Raw genomic sequence first — 23,718 nt, forward strand, 5'->3', positions numbered from 1 at the left:
CAATCATTATTTAATGTCCTTATGCCTCTGTAAACTGAACTATATAGACTGCTGCTATGCAATAAAGTCCTTTTAACAAAACCAAAAATCTTTAAAAGAGCTCTAAACTAAAACATTTAAAGTGTTCTCAACCTAAACTGTGCAAGTACATAAAGATACATTCTTAAATAGTTGCTAACTGGATAGTGAATTATCAGAAATATTGATCATCAAAAGATAAAAGTATTCATATATAAACAAATTAAAAAGTCAATTCTTAGTACTGCCCTTTTTTGTTTGTTTGTTTTTCAAGACAGTCTTGCTCTGTCACCCAGACTGGAGTGCAGTGGGATGATCTCAGCTCACTGAAACCTCTGCTTTCCGGGTTCAAACAATTCTCCTGCCTCAGCCTCCCAAGTAGCTAGGATTACAGGAACCCACCACCACATCTGGCTAATTTTTGTATTTTCAGTAGAGACGGGGTTTCACTATGTTGGCCAGGCTGGTCTCGAACGCCTGACCTCGTGATCCGCCCACCTAGGTCTCCCAAAGTGTTGGGATTACAGGCGTGAGCCACTGCACCTGGCCAAGCATTGCTCATTTTAACTACTTGTGACATTGGGAGAGTCACTTAAACTCCTTGAGTGTCTGTTTCCCTCTTCGTAATTTAGGAGATTTCAACTAGTAACCCAATGTATATTTCACCCTCAAATAATCAGATACCTGGATTATTTTCAATGGTATATAATATTGTTAATAAGTAGAAAGTAATGAAATGATTATATAACTGAAATATTTACCATTACTAAGTGAAGCCAGTTAAACTAAGTTTCTAATAAACCTTCTAATAGGCCATTGCTTCATTAGTTTGAATATTTATTTATGAAAAAATTCACTGAGGCATGCAGCACGATATGGGCAAGACCAACAATGAGAGTTCTGCCTTTTCATCTTAACCTTGTGTGGACTTTACAATTGTCACTTGTATAGAACCACCAAGGCTATGCCTTTAGGAGGACTGTACTATTACATTGGACTAAACTCAGAATCATGTCGAGGCCTCTAGTATTCATGTCCTTCATAGAATTACCTTCTTTCTCTGGCTTCCTTTCCACTTTGTTCCCTTCTTATAGAATTTACTGCCTTTCTTTGCCTTGTGTTATGCACAGCTTTTGCAAGTGCCAAACTCCTTACTAGATTAGGGGATGCAAACTATGCTTTTATTATTTTAATATTGTCCACCGCCCTTAAAACTGACTTAGCATATAGTCACTTTGTACATAGTTTTTGAATTGAACCCATTTGCTTTTACTTATGTCTTCCAGATTAGAATGACAACTTTTGGACGTGTATGAGATTCCTGATTTGTGAGATCAAACCAAATTCAGAATGGCATTTTCAATAGCCCAAGTGGTCAGGCAAAGGTGGCTGTGATGACCAGGATGGTCTGTGGCTGCCCTCTAATCGAGGGCTTCAATTGAGAGGTTACCACCACTTGTGGCCTTGAGCTTGACAACACCACGGCTTTTCAAAACCCATCTTTTTCACTGTGTTTTTCTTCTAATAAGATACTATCCCAAACTTTTAATATTATTTTATGTGGTTATCAAGTTTTGGCATTTTAGTTGTAGAATGATTTTAACTTAAGAATGTAGATATCTCTGCATATTTTTAGTAGGGGTGTAGGAAAAGGTATAAGATAATATTGTTCAATAGTTTTAAGTCAGAAAATGAATGAAAAGAAAATGTTTTCCTGAAATTATAGGCCAATCCAGGGAATTATTCTAATAGAAATCTGGCCTAGGTCCTAAATTAAACTCCAATTAACAGATCTGCTGGTTCTTAGTTTTATGGTTTGACTGAAGAATAAGGTGATAATTTGCATGTGCTATTAAACTGAAAGAATGGCCAGACAATTAGAATGAAGAATTAGAATGTCTGAGCAGTTGCCACTACTTCTCAGAATGCACCCATGCTGAGTACCAAGCCAAGTGCCTGCAAATTACTGTGACCACAATTGAAAGCACAATTAAATTGCCTTTGAGTATTAAGAAAGCCTTGAACTGCTGTGTTCTCCAAATCATTAAATGGCAGATATCTTCTTGACTATTTTCACTGTTTGAAAAAGAGGAATAAATCAGAGCTACAATTATTGAGATAAAAGGTAACTCTTAACAGCTGAACTGGGTTTAAGGAAAGCACAAAAGAATCAGAGGTGCAAATTAAATTTCCATAATGATAAAAAATTTGCATGATATCAAACAGTGAGATACCCTATTAGCTGATAAATAACCTCATTGCTCTGTACCTTAGTGTACCTTTCTCACATTTTATGATAATTATTTCTTGCCTAGGGACATTCGTTAAGAAAAACATTCAACACTCTCCAACAAAAAGGTCACAGATACACTTTTCTAATTAAATTTTAGGATGAATCAAATATATTCTTTGATTTGTGCTGTGTCTATAGAATTCTGATGATACGATTTGAAGTTGGTTTGTGGCAATTACAAGAATGCTATAACAAGTCAAATAAACAGAAAGGGAATAATTGTATAATTAGTATATTTTGATGCAGCTTTTATGGGATGCATTATAAATGAAAACATCTATAAGTAGTTCTTTTTGGAAACTTTGATATATTCTAATATTAAAAATTCACAGTTCTTGGACAAGAAGACTAAAGTGCTCATTAAGCAATCTTTCTAATTCTTCTTTTCTGTATCTTTGTGCCATGTCATTTCATTTCTGTCCATTTTATTCCTTAGAAAGGATAGATTCTCAATATTAAAGATATTTTCCAAAGCAAAGATGATAATTCAGGGAAAGGGATTCATTTCTATCCTTCAATTTGTTCATCAAATGTTTTAAAGAAAGATCAATTTTACATTTAGTTTAAGATAGCTAATAGAGGTGTTTTGCTTAATGAAAGAGACAAGGTACAATGTGATGCCCCAAACTATATCCTATATTATCATAATAAAAGCCATAATAAAACATTGTTCAAAGAACAATAATAGTCACTGTTGTTAAAATAATAGTTAACTTTTACTGGGAATGCTTGTGTCAGACATTATGCATAGATTGAAATATACATTTATCTCAGTGATAGCTTTGTGAGCTCCTATTATTTTCTCTGTTTTATAAATGATCAGATAAGGGTACTGTGTATGTATGTATGCATGCATGTAGGTGCATGCATAGGATCAGGCTATTATTTTGATTACATCTTTGCATGTCCCAGCCTACAGAAAAAATGCAGCTGAGTAATTTTTTACTCAGCTGCATTTTTTAACAAACTTTTATGTGAATAATTCAGATTTCAAGATATATGTAAGTATGATTATTTTATTGGGGTTACACTCATGCACACACATACACACACACACCTATATGAACTGTAACCTAATTTAGATTCACTTAGGCGAGAGAAGTAACATAAATGTATTCTGTGTGTTTGGATTTCCCTGTATAAGATATATGATATTATTGTAATCTAATTCAGGTTATTAGAAAACCTTGAAACACCAAAACATGCTTATTATATTACCTGTTTACCACCAGATACTAATATTTGCTTGCATGATATTCAGATAAAATTTGATATCTTCTAGAGCTAACAATGACACGGCAGCTTTGATTCATGCTATGAAATAGTTCTGATGAAGAACTATCATGAGTTTCTTCCAGGACATCTAATAATCAACTTTATAGGTGGGGCTCAAGATAAATCTCCCGGTATTCTATTTTACACAAAAGGGAGCTGTATTGAGGAAGATCGCAAAGTATTTATAAAAAATAGCATGTTCTTAAGGATGAGGACTTATTTTAGAAGTCTTTGGAATGCCTGAATGCAGGATAGACCAACCATCTCATCAATGAACTTAGATTTAGAAGTGAGACAGATACAAGTTGAAGTTGACTCCTAGTGAGGAACATAGAACTTGGGCTATAAATGATCAAATCTCCATGGCTTAGACAATATGTGAATGCAGTGGGAGAAAGGATGGACATACAGTGCAAACAAAAGAAAAAAAGTACAGAGGAAGTCAAGCTTTCGAAAAGTAGAGCTAAATTAGAAATTTGAAGAAGACAAGGATGCAGTAAATTATGTAACAAAACCTGCAATTAAATGTAATTTATAGTGACATAAAACTAGCTCTCCATTTAGCAAAGACCAGCTGTACAAAATATCTCATAAAGCACAAGGTAGTGCTGATGCTTTGTGATGCATTCTAATTGTCTTCTGAATCCTTCTTTGGGTGCTTTAATTAACCTTTGTAACCTAATCCTCAGCCTAATCCTTAACCATAGCTGAGCTGCTACAGAATTATGGTCCTGTTCAGTGGTGGGTCACCAAATTGAATGATGTGAGTTTACTAATTCCAGGCCTTTTCTCCTTCCAGGGACTGTGGAGCAAAATGAATCATGAAGAAATTTGGTGATTCTGGAGTGTTGCACATTTTCAGTAGCTCTTAGTTCTCTTCCTCAATAATTTCCCTTTCCCCAGATAATGCATATTATTTATAAATACCTACCAGCAAAGTCAGTCTTAATAAATTTATTATATATTCATTACAAACACTTTTTAGAAAGGTTCTAACGGAATATTTGGAGGCATTTTAGGATGACATGAGACAATGCTGTATGAATGCTCATCCCTACCATTGGAGCTGTTCAAGGCTTCTTAGCTTTGTCTCTGCTTCATGGCATATGCAGTGCGTGAGGAAACAGTCAGAACTAATTAGAGTAAATAAATAAAAACAGGTAAAATAACTAGCATATTTATCAATTTCCATTTCATTTTTCTCCTGAATGTACTTTTGAACATCAGCTAGTATTGAAAATTTATTTTCATTACATCTTGGTATTGGTAACTTCATGATAGAAATATCAGAAACCTAATGGTATATATAATTTATATCTTGTTAAGTAAAAGGAGAGTCATGTGTGTCTGATTTTGGCGAGTACATGTACATGGCTAGGGTCAACTTTCCAGTTTCTGCATGTGACTAAACTGCGCCTCAATGCCAAGCATGATCCTTTATGTTCTTTCCCTGTCTGCCAGCTTGATGTTCACATCCAGTTTAAGGTGGAGTTACGTACAGAGTATCTGTCATTATGGGTTCCAAAATTATTAAGCAGAGCAAAACTCTACTACCTGAAATGACATTGGAGTGTTAATGTGAGTTACGAATAAATTATTGCATATTTCGTAACTCAGAAACTACAGAAGTGAAGTTTTGTAAAGCAGCTAGTATTAAACTACAGAAGTGATGTTTTGTAAAGCAGCTAGTATTACCTTAACTAACATGGAAGGTGATATAAGCATGATAAAGTACAATTAAATTTTAAAATAAACAGGAAGAATGTAAGAATATATTTTTTAAAAGTAATGAAAACATTAAGAAATAAATACATAGAGCAAACAATAATGTTAAATAAAGAATTAATGGCCAGGCGCGGTGGCTCACGAATGTATTCCCAGCACTTTGGGAAGCTGAGGCAGGTGGGTCGCTTGAGGTCAGGAGATCGAGACTAGTCTGGCCCACATGGCAAAATCCTGTCTCTACTAAAAATACAAAAATTAGCCCGGCATGATGGCATGTGCCTATAATCCCAGCTACTTGGGAGGCTGAGGAAGGAGAACTGCATGAACCCAAGAGGCAGAGGTTGTAATGACCTGAGATCAGGCCACTGCACTCCAGCCTGGGTAACAGGGTAAGACTCTGTCTCAAAAAAGAAAAAAAGAAAAAAAACATAAAATAGATGGAAGAAATAAAATGAAGTATATTGCAAATATGAAGGGATTGATGATTTTCAGTAAAAGGCAGGCTGCTATATAGCATTCAAACAAAACCTAGCTGTATGCTATTTACAAGAAATCTACTACAAAAATGTTGAAGAATGATTAACAGTAAAGAAGTCCTGACAGATACACAGTAGTAGAAGCAGGGGTGGCAATATTAACGATAAGATTAAATTTAAGAGCAGTAAACAAGATGAAAAAGAAGAATGAATAACACCAAAAAAATTTATTTTGTTGTGGTTTTAGACAGATTCTTGCTCTGTCGCCCAGGTTGGAGTGCAGTGGTGCGATCTGGGGGGCTCATTGCAACATTTACCTCTCAGGCTCAAGGGATTCTCCTGCCTCAACCTCCCAAGTAGCTAGGATTACAAGCACCTCACCATGCCCAGCTACTTTTTTGTATTTTTAGTAGAGATGGGCTTTCACCATGTTAGCCAGGCTGGTCTCAAACTCCTGACATTAGGCGATCCACCCGCCTTGGCTTCCCAAAGGGATTACAGGCGTGAGTCACCATGCTTGGCCCCCAAAAACATATTTTTAAACAAGATGCAATAGTAATAAATTAGTATGAAATGAACTTGGTTGTGAAGAAAACCTTTCCATTTTTTTAAGTGTGCAATTTTATCATTTTATTCTCTACTAATAAGTCAATATAATTGAAATAATTGATTTAAATTGATCAAAATACTTTAAGTACTTAAAGTTAGAAAACACAGGCCTAAATAACCCTTGTAGCAATGAAGAAACTGAAAAAAGAAACTGTGAACCATGCAAAAAACTATAAAAAGGAAACTACTTCATATATGTGGAATCTAGAGAAAGCTGAAAGCAAAGGGTACTCTATAGCCAAAAGGCTTCTTAAAGAAGAGAGAAAACAGAGAAATCAATGACTCATCTTAGGAATTAAAAATAAGAAATGCACTGACTAGGAATTGAAATCATATTGTGTAAATTCCATGACTATAGAGATTTAGTCCATTTCTTTAGATTTGTAATCTCAGCTCTTAGAAGAGTGCCTATTTATAAGAGGCCTTTAGGAAATATGTGTTGAATAAGTAAAGTATAGGAATCTCAATAATAAATACAGCTGCAATTCACTGAGCATTTACCATGGACTAGTCACTGTGCTTAACATGAATTATTTCGTTCATTCAGCAATCCCATAAAGGTATCACACTTTTATATCTGAGAAGATGGAAGCTTAAAGAGGTTAAATGAAAATTGCCTATTCCAGACAAGGTAGTAAGTGTCAGGGCTGGGACTGGAACCCATGGGAACCCACGTATGTTTTACTTTAAACAAATCATAAACAAAATAACTGTTTTACTTAGAAATAACAGAACTTGAATAACCTTGCAAAGAGAGAATTACATTTTTCTTACAACTGGGGAAAATCAAATTTTAACATGTCCAGCCACTTGCAGTTATGAAGTTATGAAAGTCCAGGTGTCTCATCAAGACAGGCTGAGCTTAGCTATATGCTGAATTATTATACAATCCCTCTGTGAGGAGCAGTGGGTTAATTCACAAACTTATTTGGTGGACTATATTAGTTTCCTGTGGCTGCTATAACAAAATCGCTGCAAACCACTGGCTTAAAACAACAGAGATGTATCCTCACAGTTCGGGATGTCGGAAGTCAGAAATCACAGTCGGCAGGGGTTCTTTAGGTCCGAAGGCTCTAGGGGAGATTCCATTTCCACGTTGCCTTCTCCTGTGTGCGTGTATGTGTTAGCTCCTTTTGTTTCTCTGTGTTTTGTGTTAGCTCCTTTTTTTCTCTGTGTGTTTTGTTTGTTTTGTTTGTTTTTGACAGAGTTTCGCTCTTGTTGCCTAGGCTGGCAACCTCTGCCTCCTGGGTTCAAGCGATTCTCCTGCCTCAGTCTCCTGAATAGCTGGGACTACAGGTGCCGGCCACCACGCCCAGCTAATATTTTGTATTGTTGGTAGAGATGGGGTTTTGTCATGTTGACCAGGCTGGTCTTGAACTCCTGACCTCAGATGATCCACCCGCCTCGGCCTCCCAAAGTGCTGGGATTATAGGCGTGAGCCACAGTGCCCAGCCCGCTTCTCTTTTATTAAGACATTTGTTATGGCATTTAGGGCCTCCCTGGATAATCCAAGGCAATCACTTCATCTCAAGATCTTTAACTCAATTACATCTGCAAAGACCCTTTATCCAAATAAGGTAACATTTACAGGTTCTAGGGATTAGAATCTCATATCTTTGGTCGACTATTATTCAATTTACTGCAAGGACTTACCAGGAGAGAGCTACAGGCTTTGTGGAGGAAGCAGGAGCATATCAATTTGAATAGTGCAGATAAAACCTGAGAAAATAGGGGAATCATTTGGACTCAGGTTTATATAGGATTTTTGATAGAAAAGTTGAGCAGGGATCTGGTGTTAGCAATGGCTAAAATAAATTTTGGGACAATGAGGAGGCCTTTTGGGTAGAATCTGGTAAGTATTACTTAGGAAAGTCAGTATTCATATATTTTTAAATGATTATTATCAAATAGTTATTTTTTAAAAACTGGCTGTGCTTAAATTGCTAAATGCAGGGCTTCATTCTCCAATAAAATCCCATTCTCTGGCAGATGTAAAAGTAGCAGTTCAGAAAGTCCAAATGTTCCTCCATATGCACATTGAGGTAGCCATTTGTCTCTCTATATTAGAGCTCAAAACACATTTATTAATAAGGAGTCTCTAAGATTTGCAAGAGTGGAATGTGATCCAAAGTTACAAAATACCTTTAGGAAAATTGGAATAACATCTAGGGATTTGAGAACTAGAGCCTCTGTTCTTGAAAGATTATCAATCTTCACTGATGTTACTTTATTCTAAATATAAATCCTCATTTACCCAAGTTCTTTGCCCAATGATTTCAGCTCGGTCCTATGTCTCACAGCAGCTGAGCACTTGGGGCTTAGGGTGACTTGGGTAACTTTATTTTTGCAAAAGGTGTATTTACTCTGCTGGGGAATATCATCATTTTTCTTCATTCTCCCTGACACTTTGTCCATTATATTCTGAGTTTGCCCACAGGATAGAAAGAAATAGCTCAGTCTTCTTCAAAAACAAAGTACGAATTGAATAAATTTAGAAGCTGCTTGGTGTTCCAGATGCTGATCGAAGAGTGTCTTGCTTCAACTTATTCAGTCTGCCTTTATTCCTAAAGGAGACTGTCTATTTATTTTGGTTTACGGAAAGAGCTTTTGGCATCATGGATAGAGCCAGCATAATTATGAGTAATAGTTGGGCGTAACTAAAGCCTAGTAAAGACAGTATTGAAAATCTGATTCAAAATTTCTGTTTTAGAAGGTAAAAACAAAAGCCCTAGAACAGGAAAATTATATTTGTAACTGAGCACTTTAATGTTTAAAAAACCTACTCTTGTGTAAATTAATTATATATGTGTGTTTCTGAGTCTAGTCTCGGTGTAGAGAGGTCTTCAGCATTTTCCTGTTTTGTTTCATGGGGGAATCATAATTCTCAGGAAAATGGTTCTCAGCCACCAGTCAAGATGGAGGGTTATTTCATAGCAGCAATTTCACAGGGAAACCTTTTTGGTCTACAAGGATCAGAGTACTCTTACAGGAAGTGGAATTCAAGAGTGCTCTTCAAAGCACCTTCTAGTCTTTCTTATCCCTCCTTAGCTTCTGAAGAATGTTAAGGACCCTGCTGCTTCTTTCAGTTTTCCCAAGGTGTGCTTCTGACCTTGCGGCTTGGGTCTCACCTGGGTTCCATCAGTCAGGTAGTAAAGAAGTTGATCAGAAAGAGAAAACTAATATCCTAGCTCCCCTCTGACAAGGATATGTACTTGGACATTTATGTACTTGGACATTTCCTGCTGTCCTGGGCTACTATCTAACAGCCGTAAGCATGATCTGAAAATAAAAAGTAAATAAAATGAATAAAATTAGATAGCTGCAGATTTGGGTGAAAGAAATTTTGGAATATAAACAATACCTCAACATAAACACATTCAATTAGGGTTTCATAAGTCAATTGCCGATTTCCATCTCTGTGGTAGGCCAAATTCTAAAATAGCTCCCAAGATTGTTGGCCTCTGGAGTTCACACATCTTCTTCCAGTTAATCAATCAAGCACTCATCTAGGTGCTGCTATGAATGGGTTTTGAAGATATAATTAAGGTTTACTTTAAGAAAGGGAGACCATCTGGGTGAATTTAACTTAGTTACACGAGCCCTTTCAATCTGAGCCTGAAGGTCAGAGATAGAGAAGTCATGGAGATTTGAAACTAGGGAGGGATTTGATGTGAGGGAGATTTTTTTCACAGATTTTATTGAGGATAGAAGGGTCTATGCAGCAAATAATGTAGGCAGTGCTTAGGAGTGACAGCAATTCCTGGCTAACAGCCAGCCGTGAGAAAGGGCAGCACAAGGAACTGAGTTCTGCCAATGAACTCAGTGAACTTGGAAGCAGATTTTTCTTGAGCCTCCAGGCAAGAAGTCAGCCTTGAAGGCACCTTAATTTTAGTCTTCTGACACGTTGAGCAGAGAATTCAATGTCGTCACTTCTGACTCACAGAAGTGTGAACTAATGGGTGTTATTTTAAGCTCCCTAAATTCATGGTAATTTCCTATACAGCAATGGATAACGAACACATTTGCTTTTCTCTGAGGTTGCATGTAAGTTCTAATAGGCTAATGTAGCATTAAGGTGTCAGGAGGGGAGAGAGTTCAGAAGATGACACAAGATACTCAGAGGCAGTCAGTCCAAGTTGCAAACCCACTGCTGCATCATCTACTCCCCCATCTCTCTCTGATCAGTAGGCTTTCCACACTGGTCTCTGTTGTATATTCTCCCTATTTTCCAGTTATATTGGCCCATGCTGGTATCTGCTGCTGTCCTCACCACCTCCCTCTTTAGGATGAACCCTCAGGCACCTTCTCTGTGAGGCTGTCTTCAGGAGCAAATTCCTGAAATCCTTGTGCAGGCATTTCCAAACCATTGTTCCTCACCATTCTGAACGTAGAATTTTTCTACAAGGATGGAAAAATTCCTAGAGCTTTCTTGGGGGAAACAGTTGTTTTCCGTGCTCTCAAAACTCCAGACTTCTTTGGGGTTCTCTCATTTTTAGCTCTAAATTTCTCTAACCTACTATACTAGATGTTTGAGTTAGGAGAGGGACAGGGTATAGATTCCCTCCTTTAGAGATTGATATCAACATATAATTTTGTGGCTTCCCTCCTCAACACTTTGCAGGAAAACTTTATATCCATTGAACAGAAACGTATGTGCATAACAATGATGTGGTTAGGCTCCGTGTTCCCACCAAAATCTCATCTTGAATTGTAATCCTCACAATTCCCATTTGTCAAGAAAGAGACCAGGTGGAGGTAATTGAATCATGGGGGTGGCTTCTCTCATGCTCTTCTCCTGATAGCAAGTGAATTCTCATGAGATCTGATGGTTTTATAAGGGGCTCTTCTCCCTCTGCTTAGCACTTCTCCGTCTTGCTGCCTTGTGAAGAAAGTACCCTGCTCTCTCTTTCTGCCATGATTGTAAGTTTCCTGAGGCCTCCGCAGTCATGCTGAACGGTGAGCCAATTAAACCTCTTTCCCTCATAAATTATCCAGTCTCAGGCAGTTCTTTATAGCAGTATGAAAACAGACTAATAAAGCAAGTATTCTTTCAGTTATATTTGGCTCATACCTAGGCATTGGCCTATTAAATCGAGACCCAATTATTTGACTCTTCATGTCTGGTTTTGCTGTGACAACTCTGTACTAAGGTAATGAGTGCTGCATAAGGGTGATGGGATATAGAAGAACTATAGGGAAGAGGAAAACAAATCAACTAATGCTTCAGATATTTCCTTACCACCCACACGTTTTTAGAGTAACTTAAGAAAGGTGGAGCTATTTAAAGAGGACATGATTGTCTAGTTCTCAATTAAAATTAAGAATAATGACTGAGGAACCAGAAGTATTCTCTCTGAAATAGGGCATTTAAAATAAAATAGTTTTAGGAAGGTAAAGAATGAGTTTAATTAGTGTGCTGTTACATATTTTTCATATTTGATTATTTTCAAATATGTAATTTGAAAATATTTTAAGATTTTTCAGATAGTGATCCAACATTTAATTTTTGAAAGTACAGTTAATAAAAATATAGGTTTGGAAAATTCTGAGGAAATTGGCCCAAATGTTCTGATTTTTGGTTTATTGGGTTCTATATTTTTATCTAACCTCAAAGAATATTTTTATGAAATAGTATTGTTTAACAAGGTAATTCAAGGATTTGTAAAACAAAAAAAATACTAGGACTCTCAGGGGACTTAATAATTGTTTTAATTTTCAGCTCTCAATGATAGACTATGTATACCTAACAGCCTTGTTTATAAAAGACATTTTTTATTAAGTTCCTGCCTGTGCTGCAAGTCAGTGGAACTTTATGTTTAGGTCAAAGACTTGTAATTTATTTATAAAACTAAATGTTTTATATTTGGATCTTAAAAATTTGTCTTTAAGACGGTAAACTAGTTTAACATTACTCTGATGAAGAACCTTTTTACATTTCTAATTTGAAAATTTGCTTTGTGTTAATGTAGTGTTTTCAAGAAAATTGATGTAGGGAAGGGAACATGTTGATACTGCTGTCTGAAACAGATGTTTTTAACTATTGCAAAGTTGGTGATAGCTCAGGGTTAAGTGCTTTCATAAGTTTGCATTACATACAAAGGACAATTGATAAATGTTATACTTTACTAATTAAAGGTATGATTTCTGTAAATGATAAGGGATAATATTTTTGAGTAGCAAGTATTAGGAATGCCATTTTATTCAAGTTTTGGTCAGTAATAACTGGGGGAAATTCAGGTTAAACATATCAGATATGCCATTGGAAATGAAGCAGTTGGTTTAGTGTACTGCTACTTACTTGTCTGGGTGTTTTATGCTATTTGGTAGTGGTTTAGCAGACATCAGGGTGTACAGGAAAAACATGGGTCTAGAAATTAGGAAATATGTATTCATATTCTTAACATTGCAAATACTAGCAACCCAGCCTGTATAGGTTAAGCAAACAGTGAAGCACAAGGAGCTTCAACTGCAGACAGAGAGTTTCTACTGATGTCAACGTTTATTCTTTTCCTGTTTCCCTCTCCACTTTATCTCAGCTAACTTTTGATCTTACAGCAGAATCACTGTCAGGAGAGGAGTAACTTTTAAAGAATTCTCATGGCCTTTCTTGAGCTACAAATCCACCCCTTTACCAATCATTCCACCTGGAGATGGAGTGAGGTGCCCTGACTGGTTGGCCCGAGTCACACTGCTCCGAGATGTTGGAGGGAAGCAGACCCACCTAATTTACAGCCATATCCAAATAGCACTGAGAGGGGGAGATGAGGTTCCCAAAGAGAAAAAGGCCTGATAAGTAAATCTTCTCTACCTGTGTTTTAATTACAGTTTTCATTAACTAGAAGTGTGACCTACACCAGATCATTTAAATTGTCTGGGCCTTGGTTTCTTCAGTTATAAAATAATGTGCTGTATGATTTACATTTATCCATTTGTCCATTCATTTATTCTTCAGTCAGTAACTGCTCTCTGCCAGGCATGGTGCTGGTTGTTAATAATTCAAGGATTAAATATGATCAGTTCCTCCCTCTGATGGCATAGTGTGGAGGATAGACATACATTAAATTATGGCAATGGAATCTTGCATAGAGTTGTCTGAAATACTAATAGTGACAGTTCTCATTCACTGTCATCGATTATGTGCTAGATTCTGGTCTGGATGCTTTATGTACCTTATGGTATTTGTCCCTCCTATTATATAACGCAATTACTGAAATATAGTACTTTAAAAATGAGGAAACTATGCTTAGAAGGATTTGGTAAGCTACTCAGAAACCAGTGGTCAGTGGTGGAGGCTAACACTTTTGAATAAATACTCAACTCTAGATTCTCTGCTATTTTCACTACACTGTAAGCAGAGAAGAAACAACTGCCTCTACAGGCAAGGATCAGGGACACCTTTGTTGCAGAGGTGATGTTACAACTTAGTGGAAAGAAAAGAACTCACCAAGTGGAGAAGAACAAAGAAAACACAAAAATTTGTGATTATTTGGGGAACAGCGAGCAAGTGTTCTTTCTCGCAGGGTTGAGTCATAGGCTAGCAGGGAAACGGAGATACTGCTAAGAGTTGGCTATAGACGTGTGAAAGGCTTTGGATGAAGGGCATTTGGACTGGACTTGTAGGCAGTAGAAATTCTATGGAGGGGTTAAAGACAGGACTTTGAAGAATATTTTGATTTAGAAATATTACTTGAGGTCCTTTAGGTGCTCATATTTTATAATCTGGTGTCACATGCAGTTATATATTCTTAAGGTAATTTAAAACAGGAGTGTGACATATTAGTGTGTAGAACAAATACAGGATTTATTACTCATAATTTTTAAGTTTTAAATTCCATCTTGTATTTCACGTGAGTTAACATGTTTTTCCTTTCCCCCCCCACACTAATTCTCTTCTTGGATAGTGTTCCTAAGCACACAAATGCAGAAATTTGGATTTCACATGGTTACCTGGACACCATGATTCTTATTTTGCATAAATTAAAAACTTAGAAAGCTCTTGCTTATTTGTGGTTATGTCTACAAATGAGCATTTCAATTCAATGCCATTTTGATATAGATTGTCTTTGTGTTCATCAGTAAATAGAATGATTGAAGTATCTTGGACATCATCATCTCTGTGGGAAAAGATGACATGAGCCAAGAGTGAACATAAGCTATGCTTATCCTATAGACTGTAATTACATTGGGCTTATTTATTTTTACAATGTGGACTATGGTAAATTATGAAATAGGCAAATCAACTTACTGTATATTAACAAAGCTGCTAAATTATTTTGAGTCATTTTTGTTTGGGATTTAATTATGTTTTCATGTTAAACCATTAATTTAAAAATTCCTCCAGGTACTTATAATGATGTCTCATTTATTCTAATAATTTCTTTGAATGAAAATTGTACTTGCATTTTTATGGCTTTTCTTTTTGTGTTTCTTTTTAAAAATTTCAACATTTATTTTAGATTCAAGAGCACACGTGTAGGTTTATTACTTGGGTATATTGTGTGATACTGAGATTTCAGGCATGACTGATCCCATTACTCAGGTACTAAGCATAGTACCCAATAGTTGGTTGTCCCCTAACCTTTGTCCCCTTCTCTCCCTCTGACCTCCAGTGGCCCCCAGTATCTATTATTGCCGTCTTTTTGTCCATGAGCACTCATTGTTTAACTCCCACTATAAGTGAGAACATGTGGTAGTTTTCTGTTCCTGTGTTAATTCACTTAGAATAATGGCTTCCAGCAACATCCGTGTTGCTGCAAAGATGATTTCATTCTTTTTTATGGCTGCATAGTCTTCCATGAATATATATGTATATACCACATTCTCTTTATACAATCCACTGTTGATGGGCACCTAGGTTGATTCTGTGTCTTTGCTATTGTAAATAGTGCTGCGATGAACATAAGCATGTGGGTGTCTTTTTGATAGAATGATTTATTTGCTTTTGGATATATACCCAGTAAAGGGATTGCTCAGTCTAATGGTAGTACTGTTTTAAGTTCTTTGAGAAATATACAAACTGCTTTTCACAGTGACTAAGCTAATTTACATTCCCACTAATAGTTATAAGTGTTCCTTTTTCTCTGCAGCCTCACCAGCATCTGTTGTTTTCTGACTTTTTAATAATAGCCATTTCAACTGGTATAAGATGGCATCTCATGGTGGTTTTGATTTGCATTTCTGTAATGATTAGTGATGATGAGGATTTTTTCATGTTTGCTGTTTGTATGTCCTTTTTTGAGAAGCATCTGTTCATGTATTTTACCTATTTCTTAATGGGGTTGTTTTTTGCTTGTTCAATAGTTTGTTCCTAACAGATTCTGGATATTAGGCTTTTGTTGAATGCATAGTTTGTGAATATTTTCTCCCATTCTGTAAGTTGTCTGTTTACTCTGTTGATAGTTTCTTTTGCTGTGCAGAAGCTCTTTAGTTTAATTAGGTCCCATTTGTAACTTGTAAAGTTTTGTTTTGTGCTGCAATTGCTTTTGAGGACTTAGTCATAAATTCTTGCCCAAGACCGATCTCCAGAATGGTGTTTCCTAGGTTTTCTTCTCAGAATCGTATAGTCTGAGGTCCTATACTTAAATCTTTAATCTATATTGAGTTAGTTTTGTGTATGGTAAAAAGTAGAAGTCCAGTGTTATTCTTCTGCCTATGGCTAGTCTATTATCCCAGCAACATTTATTGAACAGGGAGTCCTTTCTCTATTGTTTGTTTTTGTCAGCTTTCACGATTAGATGGCTGTAGATGTGCAGCTTTATTTCTGAGTTTTCTATTCTGTTCCATTGATCTATGTGTCTGTTTTTGTACTAATACCATGCTGTTTTTGTTACTATAGTCCTACCGTACACTTTGAGGTCAAGTGATGTGATGCCTCTGGCTGTGTTCTTTTTGCTTAGGATTGCTTTGGCTATTTGGGCTCTTTCTTAGTTTCATACGATTTCTAGAATAGTTTTTTCTAGGTCTGTGAAAAAACGTGTTGGCAGCTTGATATAAATAGTGTTGAACCTGTTGCTTTGGGCAGTTATTATGACTTTTTGACTTTTTTTGAGATGATATTAACCCTCTGGTCTAGTGCGAAAAATGCCTTGCCACTTGAAAAGATTAGACAGTGTCTTGATACATTTAATAAAGAATGGTCCTGCAGAATCCTAAAATAGATTAGACAGTGTCTTGATACATTTAATAAAGGCTCATCCTGCAGAATCCTAATATGGCGTGAAAGTAAAACCTCATACACTTCAAAAAATTAAAAGCATAACACAAGTCTGCTGTATCTTTATTTTTTATGATGGAAGGCATAGTGTCTACCGCTATTTTCATTTTATTTTATTTTATTTTATTTTACTTTATTTTTGAGACAGAGTCTCACTCTGTTGCCAGGCTGGAGTGCAGAGGCACGATCTCGGCTAACTGCAACCTCCGACTCCCTGGTTCAAGCGATTCTCCTGCCTCAGCCTTCTGAGTAGCTGGGATTACAGGCATGCACCACCATGCCCAGCTAATTTTTGTATTTTTAGTAGAGATGGGGTTTCACCATGTTGTCCAGAGTGGTCTCGATCTCCTGACCTAGTGATCTGCGTGTCTCTGCCTCCCAAAGTGCTGGGATTACAGGTGTGAGCCACCGCACCCGGCCTATTTTCATTTTAAATGGAAGTTTAACTACATTTAGATAACCAAACCCATCAAACTTCCCTTTCTTGATTTTTTTTTTTTCCTGGACTCTCATTTTTAGATACAGAGGCTGGGAGCCAATTCTGGTGTTATAAATGTATTACAGGTCATATTGGGTAAATACATTCAGAGTTTAGTTGATATGTTTAGCACGTGAAATGGCCCAATCATATTCATTTCAAAAAGAAAAACTCCTTTCTCTTCCCCTCCCTCTCTCCTCCTTATTCTCCCCCTACTCCAAATTATTGGAATAGGTTTAGTATATATTTGCCCTTATGTCAATAAACCTTACACTCACATTGGGATTTTTTCTTTCAATTTTTCTATAAATGTATACTGAAAAAGAATTCCCACCTAATGTGGCTCCCAATTTCATTGCATGATTTGTTGTTTGATTTTATTACATTTACAAATGTGTTCATGATTTACTTGCAATTATATTGGCTCCGTAATTCACTGGTGCTCAGTGGACACATTACTATTTCTCATGGTTGGCTGAAGTAGAGTTTTTAGTATACAATTATGTTTTTTTCATCTTTGCCGGTGCAGGAGTTCAGGTAAGATGATGGATTAGAAGTATACAGGCTTTGCTTTATTTGCTATCATATAATGTCCTTGCTGACACAAGGCAAGTTTATGCATTTAGTAATAAAATTCTCCATTCATTGCCCAAATAGGCTAGGAAAAAATAATCTTTAAAAAATAGTGTTGATAAGAAAAAGGCTGAATATGTGGAAATTATTTTTACTCGAGGACATGTTGGGTAAAATTGAGTGAAGAAAATGAATTAAGAAAAACTGTCTGGAACCTGCTTAAAAACTGCGTGTCATTATTGTATTTTCCCAAGTTAATGCTCATTGAAGGGTAAATGTGACTGTAAAGAGACTCACAAAAAGGCAATACTCATTTTCATTCCTGTTGGTAAAAGTTTCTCAAACTCCAGAAGACTACCCAAAAGGTTCTTAGAATGAATTTTGCAAGATAATTTCCATTTTATTCTGGAAAATAAAGGGAATTGTCCATCCTAGAAAAGATGATGACATTATGGAATATTGTTTACCTAATGAAGCAGAAATATTTCAATAAATGTTTCAAATATTTTTATTCAACTGCACATATTTAAAGGGTACAATTTTTAAAATGTTAAATATATAATTCCTGTATCGGTTATGATTTGCAAATATTTTCTCTTGTGGCTTGTGTTTTCCTTTTAATAATGTCTTTCAAAGAGAACATATTTTAATTTTGATGCAGTCTAATTTATCAATTTTTCTCTTATGGCTTACACTTTTGGTGTTGTATCTAAGAATTCTTTGCTTAGGTCAAGGCTAGGTAACAAAGCAGTTTCTCCTATATTTTCTTACAGATTTTAAAAAGTAATTGTTGGCTCTACATTTTCATACATAATTCATTTTGAGGGTATTTTTATAAGGTGTGAGAAATAAATTTATTCAACTATTTGTTGAATAAACTGCCTTTTCTCTACTGATTTGTCTTTGCAACTTTGTTGAAAATCAGTTGTTTATATAGCTGCATTTCTGGACTCTTCAGTTTCATTGTTATTTTTCTATCTTTACAAGAAAACTGCACTGTCTTGACTACATCAGGTTGATTAGAACCCTTGAAATCAGGTAGTGTTAGTCCTCTAACTTTGCACTTCTTTCCCAAGTTGTTTTACTATTCTAGGTCCTTTGCAGTTCCATGTAGGTTTTAGAATCAGTTTGTCAATTTCTACCTAAAAGCCCACTGAGATTTTGATTTTTATTAAATGTATAGATCAATTTGAGAGAATTGTTATCTTAACAATATTGAGTCCTCTGACTCACGAACATGGTGTATCTATTTTTTAGTCTTTTAAATTCTCTCTGTCCTATTTGTTAGTATTTAGATCTTTCTTACACATATTTTGTCAGTTTTTTTTTGCCTATGCCATGTTTTTGTGATTATTGTAAATGGTATTTTTAAATAAAATTTTAATTTCCAATTGTTTGTTGCTAATATATAGAAGTAAAATTAAATTTTGCATATTAATTTTCTATCCTGCATCCTTGCCCATACATTTTAAAAGTAGATTACTTTGAGTTTTCTCTGTATTTCAATAATTTTATATGAATAGTTTCATCTGTTGATATGCTTGATGTTTAGGGGCCATGAACCCTTAGTTGCTTTGTCTAAGGTTGCTTGTGAAGAATTTAACGATTTTATAACAATTAACATTTAGATCTCTAACAAAAGAAGCATGGTTGTAAAGAATGATGGCTGGAACCCAAATGCAGTTAGGAATTTAAAAGATCATATTTGGCCAGAAACCATGACTAACTTGAAATTTAAAACAGTTTTCTCTATATTGTTAATGTTCAATAAATATTAAGTATTAGTACAGTTAAGTGGGTTAAAACTCTTCTTCCCAATATTGATTTACCTTCATAAAACATTTATCTTGTAAAGAAATAGAATAATGCATTGAGAGAATCACAATGTCTCTTTCTTAGATCATTATTTTCTGTTTGTCCTTTGGAATTTTATAAAAGGTTTTAATTAGGATTAGCAACAGTATTCTGCCTTTATCAAAGTGCATTTAATAAAGGTTTTTGTGTTATCTTCTCCTGAATAATTTCAAGTATTAAAACTTTATTCTTTTAGGATGTTTACAAAGGACTAATCACAGCTAATAAATCATTTTCAGAAGAAATCTGTTAAAAGACAGACTTATATTGACAGCATTCTTTTGCCTTGCCTACTTAAAGACAAAGGAAGGCAAAATAGCTAACTCTAACTGGCATAGACATTTTCAGGTAAATAGTTTCTTTTGATCTCTTTTAGGGAAACAACTTTATAATAGAAAAGCTTTTTATTTCAATTATTAGGCAATTAGATAAGGATTTCTTTTGAGAACACAAATCTTATCCCATAAGTCTGGATTAGACAGCTGTCCTGGGTACAGGAAAGTTCTGTTTTTCTCTTATGGCGCAGCTCATTCTGGGTTGGCACTGCCTGTTCACATGTTGGTAATCTCTCCGGACTGTCAGCATTGTGTGGTCAAAGGCCTCAACCTCTCCTTCTTGTTGACTAGCACAGTCTAGAAGACAGAAGGCATTTGAAAATGCTACTAATTCATGCTTTCAACATGATTGCATAAATAATCAGGTTCTATGGACAGTGTCAAGTCAGTAAGTCATTTAGAATTGTAGTGACCTAATTTTTATGCATATAAATATTATATAAGCAAATTATAGTATTAATCGGTAAACCAAACAGAATCATGTTTTTAAAATATTTAAGACAATTTTTCTGTGCAGGAAATTAAATGTATTCAACATGTGATACTAATTCTCAAAACCGAATGTCAGTTAGGAATGCTTTGTTCTCCTAAATCACCATGTTTTTTCCTCTCATACCTTACTACAAAGCATGCAAATATCAATCATAAATGCATTTTCAAAAGGGTAGTAGATAAATTTGCAGCTGGCTATATTTATTTGTATTTCAACTTAAGAATAATAAAAATGAAGTTTGAAATGATTATAATGTGATTTATTCTTATTTGTAGATATTGTTTATTCATGCAACCCTTCTCCCTTATTACAGAGCTCAAGGTAATGAGGAACAAAGAGTAAATTCCCTTCTCCTTGGATTATCTAATATTTAGGCCATCTAATTCTGCTTCAATTATTAATGACTTCTAAGCTTTCCAAAGTAAATTGTTTACCCTTTAGAAAAACTTTTTACCTTTTTTTTTTTTAAAAAGGAGAAAACCCTTCATTTGTATGACACAAGGTCATCTAGAACTCTAAATCCTAAGCAGGGTGTGTATATTTGAATATTTGAATTTATTTGATCCTGAGTTGTCAAAGTAGCAATATTACAAATCACAAAGTCTTGTGACAAAACAGTCTACCAGAAAATTTGGGGTTATCACTTGAGGTTAAGTTCCATATTGTAGAACAATGTGAGGGAAAGGGCTTAAAGAGAGATTGTAAAGATATTTGTATGTATGTCCTAGTTTGGGTTTCTTCAAAACAGAACCTGAGACAAGGATTTTGGCACAGAGAGATTATTTAGAAGGTAACTCAAGAAGCAGGAGCCAGAGAGCAGAAAAGGTAAGACAAGGATGCAGAGAAAGCCCATGTTCAGGTATGTTATCGAAGTTGCTACAGTAAGTAATAAGCATGTGATTCCACTGGAACCTCTGAAGTGTACAGAATGCCTCTCAGAATTGATCAGTTGAAGGACAGGAGACAAAGCATTTATCTCCAGTCTCCAGAGACAAAGCATTATCTCTCTCTTTTGGCTGAAGATTGCCTCAGGGGTCCTGACCACCTCCATACTGACAAGCAGCACTTGTGGGCAGATGAACAGGCTCCTAAGAGGCAGTGACACTGAAAGCAGAGTGATACACAGTTTAGACTTCAGACTGGATGCCGATGGTGTGATATGAGACTGAGCTCAAATAGAACTCTCCACTAGCACTACAGCTAAAATCATGGGTGGAGTGATGTAAAGCACATAGCAGTACCTGCTGTAAAATAAGATTATTACTTCAGGCAACTGTAAGTTCTAACACGAAGAATTGATAGAGATGAAGTAGGATAGATGACAGAATGGAAGTGGAAACTAGATGTGCAGTTTTCAAGAAATAAATAAATGCTAAATCACTTCAAAGACAATCTTACCTTGTTTTTGTGGAATTTCTCTTTGCAGATTGGACAGATCACCACAGTTGGAATGGCTTACAGTGTGCCCGTGAGACTACTTAGTTTACATTAGAAAAATAGAAATTGGCTCTAAAACGTATGTTAACGTATGTTAACGGGGGAACAAAGGGAAAGGACACATGCTAGAGAAGCTGAAAAAGAGTTTAAAGAGAACAGAAAAAAAAGAAGACATTGAAAAGTAAGATTGGAGAGCTAAGGAAGGAGATTGAAGATAATAAAGCCATTACAAAAATGAAAGCCATATTAGAAGCAAAAGAGTATATATGATGAAAATTGAGCCAGTGATAATTTATAATGCTAATAAAAGCTAATGTTTACTTACTACTTACCAGGAACTCTTCTGAATGCCTTACTGTTACAGGCTGATTGAAATATATGCTCATCGAAATAATATTACACTATTATTTCAGTGTTCTAGAATACAGAAAAGGCTAAAAGTTTTGACATCAGAGAAAAATTTGACACCAACACCTGACAATTATAGATAAAAAGTAAAGTTAAGACTTGCATTTTAGGTGTTACTATTATCCCCATTTCACAGACGAGAAAACCGAGGCACAGACGTTATGCCCATGCTACGTCTTTGTTAGGAGTCCAGGTGGTAAAAATTATGTATCTCTAAAATTCTTTCAGTTCTGTACCCTCACTGCTAGACAATGTGGAACCAAGAACATGCATGAGGAAATTACATAGACAAGATGAGGAAAGCAAATAACTCTAATGACCAGAGAATGGGGTTATAAAATTTGTCTGATTTTTATCTCTGAATTAGAGACTGGATTAAATACGAAAAGCAATAAAATTGTCTCTATATGAAGGAACTGAATTTACAAATCTGAGATGAATACTATGTTCCAGGGAAAGTAGCATGAACAACCCTGAGTGGCAGTATTGTATAGATATTAATATTCAAGATTAAATAAAAATATTATGGTCATCCATCAGAAAAAGCAGTTACCGTTAAGAGTGAAAAATCAGGCTAAACTCAGATTCTCCATAGTAATGTGCAATGTCAAGAGAAAGTAGATCTTGCCTGTAGATTTCTGAGGTTAAAAATTGTGATTCAAAATTTAATAGCTTGCTAACATTTTATCCATGAATAAGGGAAAAAGGGAATCATTTTTGAACAATAAATAGCTTAGAGGATATGTTACCTGTTAGAGACTACAGAAGAAAAAATCTTAACTATGAATTCTGTCAACCAACCTATATCAATTTGCTTTTGGTATGAAACAAATCTACCTGAAATTTGGAGATCTAAAACAATAACCCTTTATTTAGTTCATGATTCTGTGTGTGGGCTTAATTGTTCTGTTCTAGATAACTTGACTGATCTCTCTGGTCCCTCATGCTTCTTGCTTTCAGCTGCATGTTCCCCAGCAGTTGGATGAGCTAGGATGGCCTTACTCACACATCTGATGGTTGGCAGGTTCTCCACTAGGACAATGGTGGGGGTCACATGTTTCTTATCCCTGAGAATAGTCCAGACTTCTTCGCAGGTAAAGGTGATAGGATTCCAAAAGCAAAAGATACAGCTAGAGTAGAAACCCACTCTGAAACATTCCACTGGTCAAACCATGTCCCAAGGAATAAGGACAGACTCATCTCTTACAGGAGAAGTTAATAAGTACTGGAGCCAATTTTGCCATCTACCTTATAACGGAAACTTAACAACACTAGGAAATGGGGAAGCTATAGTATCAAGAACCATCTGTTCATGTTGAATTCATACAAATATTAAGTAAGGGTAAATGTTACTTTATAATGATAGGGATTAAATTTTACATTGAAGAAGTAATTTTTTGTCATTAAAATACAGTATCAAAAAACATCAAAACGGCCGGGCGCGGTGGCTCAAGCCTGTAATCTCAGCACTTTGGGAGGCCGAGACGGGCGGATCACGAGGTCAGGAGATCGAGACCATCCTGGCTAACAC

The sequence above is a fragment of the Colobus angolensis genome, unplaced genomic scaffold (genome assembly GCF_000951035.1).
Source record: "Colobus angolensis palliatus isolate OR3802 unplaced genomic scaffold, Cang.pa_1.0 Scaffold258, whole genome shotgun sequence".
In the NCBI taxonomy this organism is placed as follows: Eukaryota; Metazoa; Chordata; class Mammalia; order Primates; family Cercopithecidae; genus Colobus; species Colobus angolensis.